At 42.1% G+C, this 13,428-nt stretch overlaps 1 protein-coding gene and 1 pseudogene across 1 annotated transcript in view; both read right to left on the reverse strand.

The window, feature by feature from the left end:
* Positions 1–13,428, reverse strand: part of PDLIM1 (PDZ and LIM domain 1) — a 91,317-nt gene that overhangs the window by 29,703 nt on the left and 48,186 nt on the right. The gene's annotated exons all lie outside the window — the stretch shown is intronic.
* On the reverse strand, positions 1,198–1,762 carry LOC116649524 (annotated as a pseudogene).

The following is a 13,428-nucleotide window of genomic DNA, read 5'->3' on the forward strand; positions in this document are numbered from 1 at the left end:
CAGCTTATGCTGTCTCTTTCTCAAATTAAAAAAAAAAAAATCTTAAAAAAAACACAACAGGTCATCATCAAGACATATCAGAGTGAAACTTGCAAAATACAAAGATAAAGAGAATGCTGAAAGCAGCTAGGGACAAAAGGTCCTTAACCTATAAGGGTAGTACATACATAAGGTTAGCAGCAGATCTATCCATAGAAACTTGGAAGGTCAGAAAAAAGTGGCATGATATATTCAATGTGCTAAATGGGAAAAATATGTAGTCAAGAATACTTTATCCAAAGAAGATATGGTGTGTGTACACACACACACACACACACACACACACACACACACACACACACAATGGAATATTATGCAGCCATCAAAAAATGAAATCTTGCCATTTGCAATGACGTGGATGGAACTAGAGGGTATGATGCTAAGTGAAATAATTCAATCAGAGAAAGAATCATACGATCTCACTGTTATGTGGAATTATGCCCCCAACTTGAGAGCAACCAAATATATAAAACAATTACTACCAACCTAAAGAAACTCATAGATAATAATACAATAATAGTAGGGGACTTTAACGCCCCCTTCACTGTAATGGGCCGATCATCTAAGTAGATCAACAAGGAAACAAGGGCTTTGAATGACACACTGGACCAGACGGACTTACCAGATATGTTCAGAGCATTTCATCCTAAAGCAGCAGAATACACATTCTTTTTGAGTGCACATGGAACATTCTCCAGAATAGATCACACACTGGGTCACAAATCAGGCCTCAACCAGTATAAAAAGACTGAGGTCATACCATGCACATTTTTGGACCACAATCCTATGAAACTTGGAGGCAACCACAAGAAACAATTTGGGAGCCCCACTCCCAGTCCCCACGGCAGAGGCCACAGAGCCAGCATTGTTTCTGCTGTCTCAGAAAGAAGGAGCCAGAAGCTGACTGTCAGCACAAATGAAGCCCCAGTATGGAGAGAGAAGGAAGGCTCCTATGCCCAGAGTAGGCCGCAAGCTGGGGGCAGGAAAAGGGAAGTTTTGAGTCATTCCATCTTTAGAAACAAAGGGGAAACTGGACCTTTTTCTATTGCTATGGTTCTCTAAGGTCCTTTACTACTACTGAGCTCCAAGGGGATATGCAAACACAAATAATAAATAAATCAGGAGAACTCTACCCTGGCTGGAGAAGAGCGTAACAAACAGGAAGACAGGTCAGTGAATCGTTTATAGGAAGACAATGCTAGGAACTTCAGCTCTTCACATGGCTGCCAGCCCTACAGAGGACAACACAGTAAGAACTAAGACAGCCACTCCAGACTGGTACAGCTGGGGAATCTTCAGGCCTTTCCCTAGGTCCCACATCAAGTGTCAGATTCCATTCCAGATAGGATACATGAGAGGGCAGACAAGTGCAAACTTGGCTGTGTAGATCAGTGATGGCCCCAGACACAGGAACTTCACACGTTCCGAATGAATCTCAAAGTTCCCAGGGACCAACAGGGCTGACAAGCCAAAAGGAGACCCCTACACCCAAGGCCACACCAGGACCATGGTGGCAAACAGACATCACTATGGGAAGAGACCAACTGTAGATAGTGATATGGGGAGACAGAGGATGGCTTAAACAGTATTCTTATTCCTGAGCCTCTCCATCTCTTCTTTGGCTGTAGTTCCCAAAGGGATAGCCATTTCTGACACAGAGCTGAGGATTAAGGTGGGCATGGAGACAATGATGGCCAACATATCTCAACAAGAACACAGCCATCCTGAGTTCTGGCCTGGATGGAAGTAAAGCTTTTTGAGTCTATATAATTGATAATATGGTAGTAAAGCTTAAAGAAATTAAGTTGGTTTTCATTTTTAAAAAGGGGCTAAAATTCTAGATGTTTTCAACAAAATATGTATAGAATGAAGTGAGTTGTCAGCATTCTGAGAGCTGTGTCTTACTCTCACAGTCAAGTTACATGTGGATTTTTGGCTACACAGCAGTTGTCCCCCACTTGGCCCTGCATTGTTCAGGGGTCAAACTATATGACTTATGAACTCTACAATGGAAAGTATTTCAACTAAATTACATTTTACAAACACCTGTTGAGTAAATATGATGTATCTTGCAATCTCACCATGACACTAAAAAACTTGTTTAAATAGTTACTGAGTTGACAATTTCACAGTGGGTAAATACAAAGGGGAGTTCAGAGAAGTGTCCCTTTGCAATCTTTAGAACTCTCCCCCTCCTTCTCCCTCAGCACAGCATGAACCCATGGGGGCACATGCTGACATGCTGCAGCTGCTTGTCGACCCATATCAGGCCCTGTCTTGTCACCAGTCTACACCACCATGTACACCTGCACAGCCCTGGCCTGACCCTCATCACTGACCTTCACTGCAGTGCACACACCTGCTAGGAGAGTGTGCAGCCCTGGGAGAGCACACCAACAGAAACAGAGAGTAGAATGGTCTTTGCCAGAGCCTTGGGGGAAGAGGAAATAAGGAGTTGCTATTCAGTGGGAGAAGAGTTTCTGTCGTGTAAGATGGAAAGTTCTAGAGATCTGCTGTACAACATTGTGCCTATAGTTAACAATACTGTATTGTGCACCTAAAAATTTGAGGGGAAAGATCTCATATTAAGTGTTCTTACCACAACATAGGAAGGAGGGAAGGAAGGAAGCAGGAGGTGGGGAGGGAGGAAGAAATCAGCCACAATCAAATGACCGGTTGCAGAAACAAGGGCTGTAGTTATCATGAACAACTACATTTCGTTATGAGTGGGTGTGTGTGTTTGTGATCTTTGTTACAGGACATCGATGAGAAGAGTAAACATCACCCAAGGACTTGACATCTTCTTTTGGCTAAAGGGTTAGTTCGTTTTTTCTTTTTTTTTTTTTAGTACACACGCAGAATAGTTGTATCGTGTTAAATAGAAGTATGACTTTGTTATTTATTTGGAGATTAAGTATGATTTAAGGAGATGTGTATGGGTGCCAAGTTTATAAGGGGTGGATTGTAATGGTTAGTATTCTGTACCAACTTGGCTAGGCTATAGCACCCAGCTATTTAATCAAATACTAATCTAAATGTTGCTGTAAAGGTCTTTTTGGAGACGTGGTTAACATTGACAATCGGCTGACTTTAGGCTGACACACTGATTCACTCTAGACACATAAACTCCCAATGAAGTAAATCCTATAACAATTCATTACCCTTAACAGATGAAAACATGGGAGTCCAGAGGCTAACTGATATGCCCAGTATCACATGGTTAGTAAGCCCCAGAGGTGGAATTTGAACTGACAAACTAGCTCCAGGGTCTGAGCTCTTAACCACCACACCATGCTGCCTCTAACGGAAGCAGGTCTATGTGAACTGACGTCAAACAGTCTCCAAGTTATCCTAGTAACTCAAAAATTGAGGTGCACCTCAGGAAGTATAATGTGCTAACGTTTACGATCAAAAGTATCTAATTTAGTTTGATCATTATTCTCCCTGAGCTTCATGAAGGTGTGCTGCACTGTCTGTTGGTATCCAGGGAGGATTATACATTCTGAAAGCATTCTGACTCCAAACTCTTTACAGATGACTGGATGTCTCTCTCTCTGGGAACTTTTAAGATTTAATCTAAGCAATCAAAAGTTTTATGATTGTTGTGCCTTGAGATAATTTTTCTTTTTTTTTTTTTTTTAAGACTTCATTTATTTATTTGAGAGAGAGCACAAGAGGGGGGAGGGTGAGAGGGAGAAGCAGGCTCCCCGCTGAGGAGGGAGCCTGATACGGGGCCTCGATCCCGGGACTCCAGGATCATGACCTGAGTAGAAGGCAGTCGCTTAACCAACTGAGCCACCCAGATGCCCCGAGATAATTTTTCTTTCATTGTGCTATGAGATTTGTAGATCCTTTCTACCTAGATATCAGTATATGGAAGTTTCTTCTCTGGTGATATTTGGTTTCTTTAGGAAAAAAATCCTATAGTCTTCTGTTACCTGGCTGCTGGGTTACTGGGAGCAGAATGGAAGAAAGAGCTAAGGATCCTAGAAATCAATATGTGGACCATTGCCCAATGCCCAGATTTTCATCCTGGTACCTCATTCTGTCCTTACTATGCCAGCTGTCCCAGGTCCAGGGTGTCTGAGGAGTTTTAGCTTCTGTAGAACAACAGGTTTCAACCTGGGGTGATTTTTATCCACCCCCACCCCAAAGGACCATTTGGCAGTGTCTTAAGACATTATTTGTTGACATTAACTTGGGGGGCGCTACTCGCATCTAGAGGGTAGAGGCCAGGAATCCTGTTAGATGTATACAATGCACAAAACAGCTCCCACTACAAATACTTGTCCAAAATACCAACAGCACCCAGGTAGAGAATCCCTATTCCAGAGAGTAAACTTCCTATATCCTATGGGAACAAACATCATGTGACTGCAAAGGACAGTGTAAAAACAGGTGGCAACAGCTATGATTGCAGAATTCCAACATGCTGTACTGTTTTTAGCTTCATCCATGCCTTGTCTTCTTTGAGAATTGGTACTTCCAAATCCTGAATCTCTGAAGGATTCTGTGTAAGTAACTTGACTTCCTTCTCATGGGTAAACGTCCTCTGCAGACATTTGGGTTGTAAATTCCTTCACTCTCCTAAATTAGTTACTATTCCTCCATCTGATTTTTTGCCTTTCACAAATAGATTGATATCTTTTTTTTTTTAAAGATTTTTTTTTTTATTATTTTTAAGTAATCTCTACACCCAACATGGGGCTGGAACTCACAAACCCGAGATCAAGATCAATATCTGAGTCAATATTTTTATTTAAAAAAATTTTCCTAAGTAAGCTCTGTGGCCAACCTGGGGCTTGAACTCATGACCCCGAGATCAAGAGTCGCATGCTCCACTGACTGAGCCAGCCAGGTGCCCCTAGATTGAAATCTTTTATTGGCTAATCCTTCTAAGTCCTTTCTTTGAAAATTGGTACTTGTTTTCAAGTCCCTCAGAGTCATCTTAGTGTGGTTTTGGAAGGAGCAGATATAGATGTGTACATCAACCTCCCATACTTCACCGGCATTCCTTCAAAGATGAACTTTTATAAAGAATTTACTTGTAGGGGCGCCTGGGTGGCTCAGTTGTTAAGCGTCTGCCTTCGGCTCACGTCATGATCCCGGGGTCCTGGGATTGAGCCCCACATTGGGCTCCCTGCTCAGCGGGAAGCCTGCTTCTCCCTTTCCCACTCCCCCTGCTTGTGTTCCCTCTCTCGCTGTGTCTCTCTGTCAAATAAATAAATAAAATCTTTTAAAAAACCCCAAATAGGGGTGCCTGGGTGGCTCAGTCGTTAAGCGTCTGCCTTCGGCTCAGGTCACGATCCCAGAGTCCTGGGATCGAGCCCCGCATCGGGCTCTCTGCTCAGCGGGAAGCCTGCTTCTCCCTCTCCCACTCCCCCTGCTTGTGTTCCCTCTCTCGCTGTGTCTCTCTGTCAAATAAATAAATAAAATCTAAAAATAAATAAATAAATAAATAAAATAAAATAAAAAACCCCAAATAATTGCATCTAGTCACATCTAGGGAGTGCTAAAAGCTAAAAACCTTACCTATGACAACATGGTAACGACTGTATCTGAGTTGTCTGTTGCTGAGATAGAAATAATGAACCCCATCCTGAGATACAGACTCTTTCTTCTGTTAAAATATCCTAAGAGCACAGATTTGATTAAAAAAAAAAAAAAAAAAAAGAAGGGTGAATTTTAGAATAGATTAGAATTAATAGAAGTTGGAAAGCCATGGATAGTCCTCTTCTTTTTCTTAAAAAGTTTTCATGATTATTTAAATTGATGTGCCCATGGCCATCTTCTGTTCAAATTGCCTGGCAGGACTGGAGAGAGGAAATAACACCAAGGGGAGAATGTTAGGGAAAACTGGAGGGCGGAGCGGACAGGAGATGTGATGATTCTCTGAACGCTGTGCAGAATCCCAGCTTCATGGCCGTGGTTTGGGGCAGGCACAGCTGGCTTGAGCTGTCTTAGGTGTATTTTTTTTTTTTCTTAAGAGGTGGCCACTTTGTTGATCAGGGTGCATTTTTTCATAATTCATTCTTCATAGTGAAAATGTCCAGAGTAGTGTTCCAATGTTGGAGGTGGGAAAATGGATACCTACTTTCTATTACTGAAGAATGAAATAAGTTCTGGAATTTTGTATGAAATGGTCTCAGATGATTTGCAGTCTGAGAAGCATTCGAAAAGGTTAGCTTTGGGAGAAGGGAATTGCTATGAATGACAAAAGGAAGCTAAAGGAAACTTACTATCCAAGAAAGCTATATTCAGGAAAGTAGTGAGTACAGAGTGAGAATATCTGAGCCAATATTTTTATTTAAAAAAAATTTCTGGGGCGCCTGGGTGGCTCAGTCGTTAAGCGTCTGCCTTCGGCTCAGGTCATGATCCCAGGGTCCTGGGATCGAGCCCCGCATTGGGCTCTCTGCTCAGCAGGAAGCCTGCTTCTCCCTCTCCCACTCCCTCTCCCCCTGCTTGTGTTCCTGCTCTCGCTGTGTCTCTCTCTGTCAAATAAATAAATAAAATCTTAAAAAAAAAAAATTTCTAAGCAAGAGCTGTGCCCAACGTGGAGCGTGAATTCACAACCCTAAGATCAAGAACCCCATGCTGTACCAACCAGGCATCCCCATCTATCTGAGTCAATTTTTTTTTTTAAGTGGGCTCCATGCCCAGTGCAGAGCCCAATGCGGGGCTTGAGCTCATGATCCTGAGATCAAGACTGAGATCAACAGTGAGACACTTAACCGACTGAGCCATCCAGGCACCCTATCTGAGACAATATTTTAATAATATACAAGTAAATTCCTTTTTTTAAAAAAGATTTTATTTATTTATTTGACAGAGAGAGAGAGACAGCGAGAGAGGGAACACAAGCAGGGGGAGTGGGAGAGGGAGAAGCAGGCTTCCCGCTGAGCAGGGAGCCCGACGTGGGGCTCGATCCCAGGACCCTGGGATCATGACCTGAGCCGAAGGCAGACGCTTAACGACTGAGCCACCCAGGCGCCCCTACAAGTAAATTCTTTATAAAAGTTCATCTTTGAAGGAATGCCGGTGAAGTATGGGAGGTTGATATACACATCTGTATCTGCTCCCTCCAAAACCACACGAAGATGACTCTGAGGGACTTGAAAATAAGTGCCAATTTTCAAAGAAAGGACTTTGGGGAGTGGCGGGCAGAGGGAGAAGCAGGCTCCTGCTGAGCAAGGAGCCCGACGCGGGACTCGATCCCAGGACCCTGGGATCATAACCCAAGCCGAAGGCAAACGCTTAACCGACTGAGCCACCAAGGCATCCCAAGAATTTTGTTTTTAAAGATTTTATTTATTTGAGAGAGCACAAGCTGGAGGGGACAGGCAGAGGGAGAGGGAGAAGCAGACTCCCCGCTGAGCAGGGAGCCCGATGCAGCGCTCAATACCAGGACCCTGGGATCATGACTGAAGGCAGATGCTTAACCGACTGAGCCACCCAGGTGCCCCTGGATGCAATTTTTTGACAAAATAACTGCCCAACATATGGTCCAACATAGAGAAATAATAGTACAAGTTCCCCTTGGATATATCCATCTGTTCAAGTACATCGGGAGATTCAGTGGTTCTTATACCTGGCCTATCAAAATTATGCTAGACTCAAAGTAAAATAATGTTTCCTAGAACAATGAAGTTATATTTAAATATAGTATTGGAAAGATAGCTACTAGTAACTCAGACACCAGGGGACTTGGAGCCCTCCCTACCCTGGGAGTAATGAAGAGGCTTTATAGCGTCCATGATACCCATCAGAATGTCCACAAAAAAGCAAGTGGTGAATATAAGTGAATTCTTCCCAGAAAGAACTATGGCCTCCAAAAGGTTAAGAATCATTCATTAGGGGTAGAAAAAAGGGCAGATACTGGACGAAATTTGCTTCTTCCTACAGCTCCCTAAACCACATGCTTAACCACAGATCACCGCTCCTCATCCAGACCACATGAAACTGGTGGTTCAGACCAAATTCCACAGAAAATTATTTGAATGTCCCTCGGTCTCATCTTCTGGACTCTACCCATTTAGGATCCTAAGTCTTGCCCACTAATCAATTTCTCCATTCCACCCAGTGTTATAGACAGTAGTTGGTTAAAGCAATTGTAATTTCAGAGGAAGAAATGTCCTTTTGTTCTCTGGGAGTACCGCTTTTCCAAATGTTCTAGAATCTTCCCTCTTCCCTTTCAGTGGAAATGTTACACCTACACTTATGTCTTTATGCCTTTATTTCCTTCCCATGCAATTTTGCCACTTGACCCAACCACCATTTAATCTGTCACCCAGATCTTTTCCCACTTCTGTTTAACTTCTCAGAACATCTCCCATTACTGAAATTTCTCCCACCATCATCTCCGTCCTTCTAAACTGCTCTCTTCAATTAGGACTCACCAGCAAATCCTCTTAACCCATCCAAAGGCTGCCCAGGTGTCCACCTTCCTAACTAAATCTGATCTATTCCTTCTTTTTAATGTTTTTTTGTCTCCTTTGGCTTCTTTGGACCTGCCCAACTGATTATATTCCTAGATCCATGAGAACACAGAAAGGGAGACAATCTTCATGTAATTTTGACTCCTCTATCATCAAACTCCTCTACATTTCCATTGCTGTAATGATTATCCAGACTCTCAGATGCTAGGTCTAGAAATTAGAGCTCTCCAGCAGGGAACCAAACACTCCAGGGAACTCCTGTATAATTTCCCACAAATATCACCTGCAATCACATCCTTCTTCTTGCTCAAATTTCCTTCTAATCAAATTAAAAATTTCTAATTCAGTATTCAGATCACTCCATAAATACCAAACTCCAATTCCATATCAGTTCAAAGACCAATTTTCTTTTATTTTTTTTAAGATTTTATTTATTTATTTGAGAGAGAGAGGACAAGAGGGGAGGAGAGGGAGAAACAGGCTCCCCGCTGAGCAGGGAGCCAGTCGAGGGGCTCAATCCCAGGACCTTGGGATTATGACCTGAGCCGAAGGCAGATGCTTAACCAACTGAGCCACCCAGGCGCCCCTAAAGCCTAATTTTACTGAACTATTTAAAGCCCTCTGCTCCCTCTAGCCACTCTCCTTGCCAATCCACTTGTCCAGAGTGGGCATGTCTTCACCCCATCTGAAATTCCCTTTCCCATCCTTCATGGCCTACATATGCCATCACTTAAATTTTTTTAAAGATTTATTTATTTATTTGGGGGGTAGGGGGGTAGGGGGGCAGAGGGAGAGGGAAAGAGAATCCCAAGCAGACTCTGAGCTGAGCACAGAGCCTGACGTGGGGCTTGACTCGTGACCCTGAGATCATGACCTGAGTCAAAACCAAGAGTCTGACGCTTAACCAACTGCGCCACCCAGACACTGCTCCGCCATCACTTCTTTTAAGTACAGTATGATCGCACTATGTTCAATCATCAATTACAGCTTCACCTTAGAGCATGGTATTTTGTATGTGCTGCTCTTTAAAAATTACAGTTATTTCATCCAAGATGGAAGAATATGTATATTCTGCCTTTATTCAGTTACACCTTTACCACTTACCAAACAGAGACCATACGTTTCATCACTCTCTACCCTTACAAGATTGAAAGTCCCCCATGATGCGTAGTGTAGGTCCCTGCACACGGTACTTGCTGCTGGAAGTGCTTTTCAAGTAGTAGTATTTGCCCACTCACCTCAATGCCACCAGAAAGAACAAAATGATGCAGCTCATGGCCCAATTCACACTTGTCCCGCTCCATTTTGACCAGAGAGAGTCAAAGAAGTTCCAATGATTGTTAGTGTTCATGAAGTCTTGGTATTGCTTTACTCTCTCCAAAACAAAACTATTTAAATCAGCAGTATTGAAAGTATGGCTTTCCTAGATAGAATGGATAGGAAAGGCGGAAGTATGGTAAGCTTAATAGAGGAAGCCTCATCTATCTAATTAAAACAACAATAACAAACTCGTTGAGCACACTTATACCTAGGTCAAGTCCTGCATGAGGCTTTGGGATCATAAAGATAAATATTACATGGTCCCTACACTGGAGGTGAAACTTCTACTACACATATAAAATAATTCTCTATACTGAACTCAGAAAGAGATGGAGAGAAAAACCTGACTATACTTAGAGACAGCAATCATTCCTTACACTCATATTATCATTTTGGTGTTTATAATCAATTCACAATTGATTTTTTAAAACTATATAAAACTATATATTGAAAATATGCCTCAATAAAAGTGGCTACATAAAAAGATTTTCAGACATTCCAAAATGAAGTAAATTCATCACAGCACCCACACTGATTATGACTAAAATAAACTTCATGCTGAAGGAAAATGATCCCAGATGGAAGCATGGATCTGTAGGAAGAAATGAAGAACACTGGAAAGGATCATGTGTGGGAATTACTTACATAAAATTATTTAAAATATCATAGACTAGTTTTTAAATCTCCTTTAAAGACTACTGTTGGGCTTAAACATAGGTAGAAATAAAATATATGATAACAATATAAAAGATAGGAGGCAGGAAACGGAAGTATGCTACCGTAAGGTTTCTACACCATGCTTGATATAGTACAATATTACTTAAACACGGATCACATTAAGTTGATGCTGTAAATCATAAACCACTAAAAAACAACAACAGAAAAAATAGAGCTAATAAATGAGATCAAATGGAACCATAAAAAATAAACAATTGATCCAAAAGGATGCAGGTTATTTTTTTTAAAGATTTTATTTATTTATTTATTTATTTATTTATTTATTTATTTGAGAGATACAGAAAGAGAATGCACACAAGCAGGGTGAGTGGTAGAGGAAGAGGGAGAAGCAGGCTCCCCGCCGAGCAGGGAGCCCCACGTGGGGCTCAATCCCAGGACCCTGAGATCATGACCCAAGCTGAAGGCAGACACTCAACCAACTGAGCCACCCAGGTGCCCCTAGGATGCAGGCTAAACAAGAAAACAACAAAAATGACTCTGAGAAAACCAGTAGCAAGATGGCAGACATTTACCCAATGATATCAAAAATTAAATGAAATAAAAATGGTCAAAACCCAAAAGTAGAGATTGTCAGGCTGAATGAAAAGGCAAGACTCAAACAAGTGCTTTCTTCAGAAAACCAACTCTAAATATAAAGACACAGAAAAATTAAAAGGATGTAATATTCAAACACTGATCAAAGAAAGCTGGGATGGCTATTTTAATGTCAAAGTAGATTTCAGAATAGGGAATACTACCAGAGATAAAGATGTTCATTTCATGGGCGCCTGGGTGGCTCAGATGGTTAAGCGTCTGCCTTCGGCTCAGGTCATGATCTCAGGGTCCTGGGATCGAGTCCCGCATCGGGTTCCCTACTCAGTGCAGAGCCTGCTTCTCCCTCTCCCTCTGCCACTCCCTCTGCTTGTGCTCTTCTGTCTATCTCTCTGTCAAATAAATAAATAAAATCTTTAAAAAAAAAAAAAAAGATGTTCATTTCATAATCACAAAGGAGTTACACCTCATTACAAAATAAAAGAATCTTAAATGTATAAACACCTAAAACAGAGCTTTAAAAGATATAAAACAAAACTGATAGAACTGAAAGAACAAGACAAATTCATGATTATAGCTAGAGATTTCAAGTGTCCACTCTCGGTAAATGATTGAACAAGCAGACAGAAAATCAGACAGAAGACTTGAACCTAATTACTTTGAACCTATCGACCAACTTGACCTAACTAATTTAGTTTCCTAAACAGCAGAACACACATCCTCTTTAAGTACATATAGCACGTTCACCCGTACAGACCACGATCTGGGCTACAAAAGAAACTGACAGTTGGTCACTTGAAAAGGATTTAATTCTAATTCAAGGGGAATTGAATTAGATATCAATAACAGAAAGACAGCTGGAAAACCACCAAATATTTAGATATTAAACACAATGCTCCTGAATATTCCAGGGGTCAGAGAAGAAATCACAGGAGAAACTGGAAAACTATTTTGAAATGAATGAAAATGAAAACACAGTGTATCAAGTTTGTGACATGTGGCCAAAGGAGTACTTACAGGGAAATATATGCCACTAAATGCTTGTATTAGAAAAAAGTCTCAAACCAATGACTTAAATGTCCACATCAAAATAACTAGAAAAAGATCAAACTAACCCAAGGCAAAGAGAAAGAAGGAAATAATAAAGATGACTACAGAAGTCAAATAGAAGCCAGAAAGAAGACTGATCAAGAGGCCAGGACACAAACGACAATGCAGGGTCCCTACATCAGGAGGAGTGAGTGACTTGGCTAAGTTCTCACAGCTAGGAGGGGTGGAACTGGTTGCCCTGAGGAAAAAAGTTCAGTCCCTTTCAGAGTGGGATGAACCCCGGGGAGTGGAAGTCTGGCTGAGGCAGGTCTCTCCCCATCAGAGTCCCCAGGTATTCAGATCCTTCTCAGGAGGGACGACTCTCCCATGGCAGACAGGTATAGTGGGGAGAAGAGGGGACAGCAGTAAAAACAGGATTCCAATGTGCCCAACACACTGAAGCACACAAATAACACGGCATCTCCTCAGCCGCAAGATGAAGCCCAGAGCCCGGATTCATTCTGCTGGTGGCTCGTTGTGCCTCAGTCTCTCTACTGCCCTTGGCCTTTGCCTATCTGCACCTCCAATTACAGCAGGAAGGGGATGGATGGGCTCAAATCAAATCAAGGGGGGACCTGAGGGACAAACCAACAAAGTCCCACCACAAGATAATTTACCCAGCCCTCAGCTATATGGTACACACATGACAGGAAACAGCTAGATCTGAGCTCCTGTAACACAGACCAAGGCAAGAAGGCATAGATTATTTTATTTATCAGAGTTTAATGGCCCACACTGTACTCTTTCCTCCCACTGCTAGGCTCTGCTCACCTGTGTTGATGGCTGAGTAATATTCCATTGTATATATGGACCACATCTTCTTTATCCATTCGTCTGTTGAAGGGCATCTCGGCTCCTTCCACGGTTTGGCTATTGTGGACATTGCTACTATGAACATTGGGGTGCAGTATGGCCCTTCTTTTCACTACATCTGTATCTTTGGAGTAAATACCCAGTAGTGCAATTGCTGGGTCATAGGGAAGCTCTATTTTTAACTTTTTGAGGAACCTCCATACTGTTTTCCAAAGTGGCTGCACCCATAGGCATTCTTCCAGAGCAGAAACCACAATGTTCCCTATAAATTCCAGTACATGCTCGTTCATGACCGTATACATTCTAATTCTCATTCGCACTGAGTCCCTGGTTCCCCACCTATGAACTCTCCTGTTAGTAGGGTTTGTGATGCTCGCAGAGCAATACAATAAATGCATTTTGTAATCTGTAAAGTGCCGTCAGTGTAAGGGACCATCACACCGGATGTACTTTCTAGATGCTA

The sequence above is a fragment of the Phoca vitulina genome, unplaced genomic scaffold (assembly GCF_004348235.1).
Source record: "Phoca vitulina isolate PV1807 unplaced genomic scaffold, GSC_HSeal_1.0 scaffold48, whole genome shotgun sequence".
In the NCBI taxonomy this organism is placed as follows: domain Eukaryota; kingdom Metazoa; phylum Chordata; class Mammalia; order Carnivora; family Phocidae; genus Phoca; species Phoca vitulina.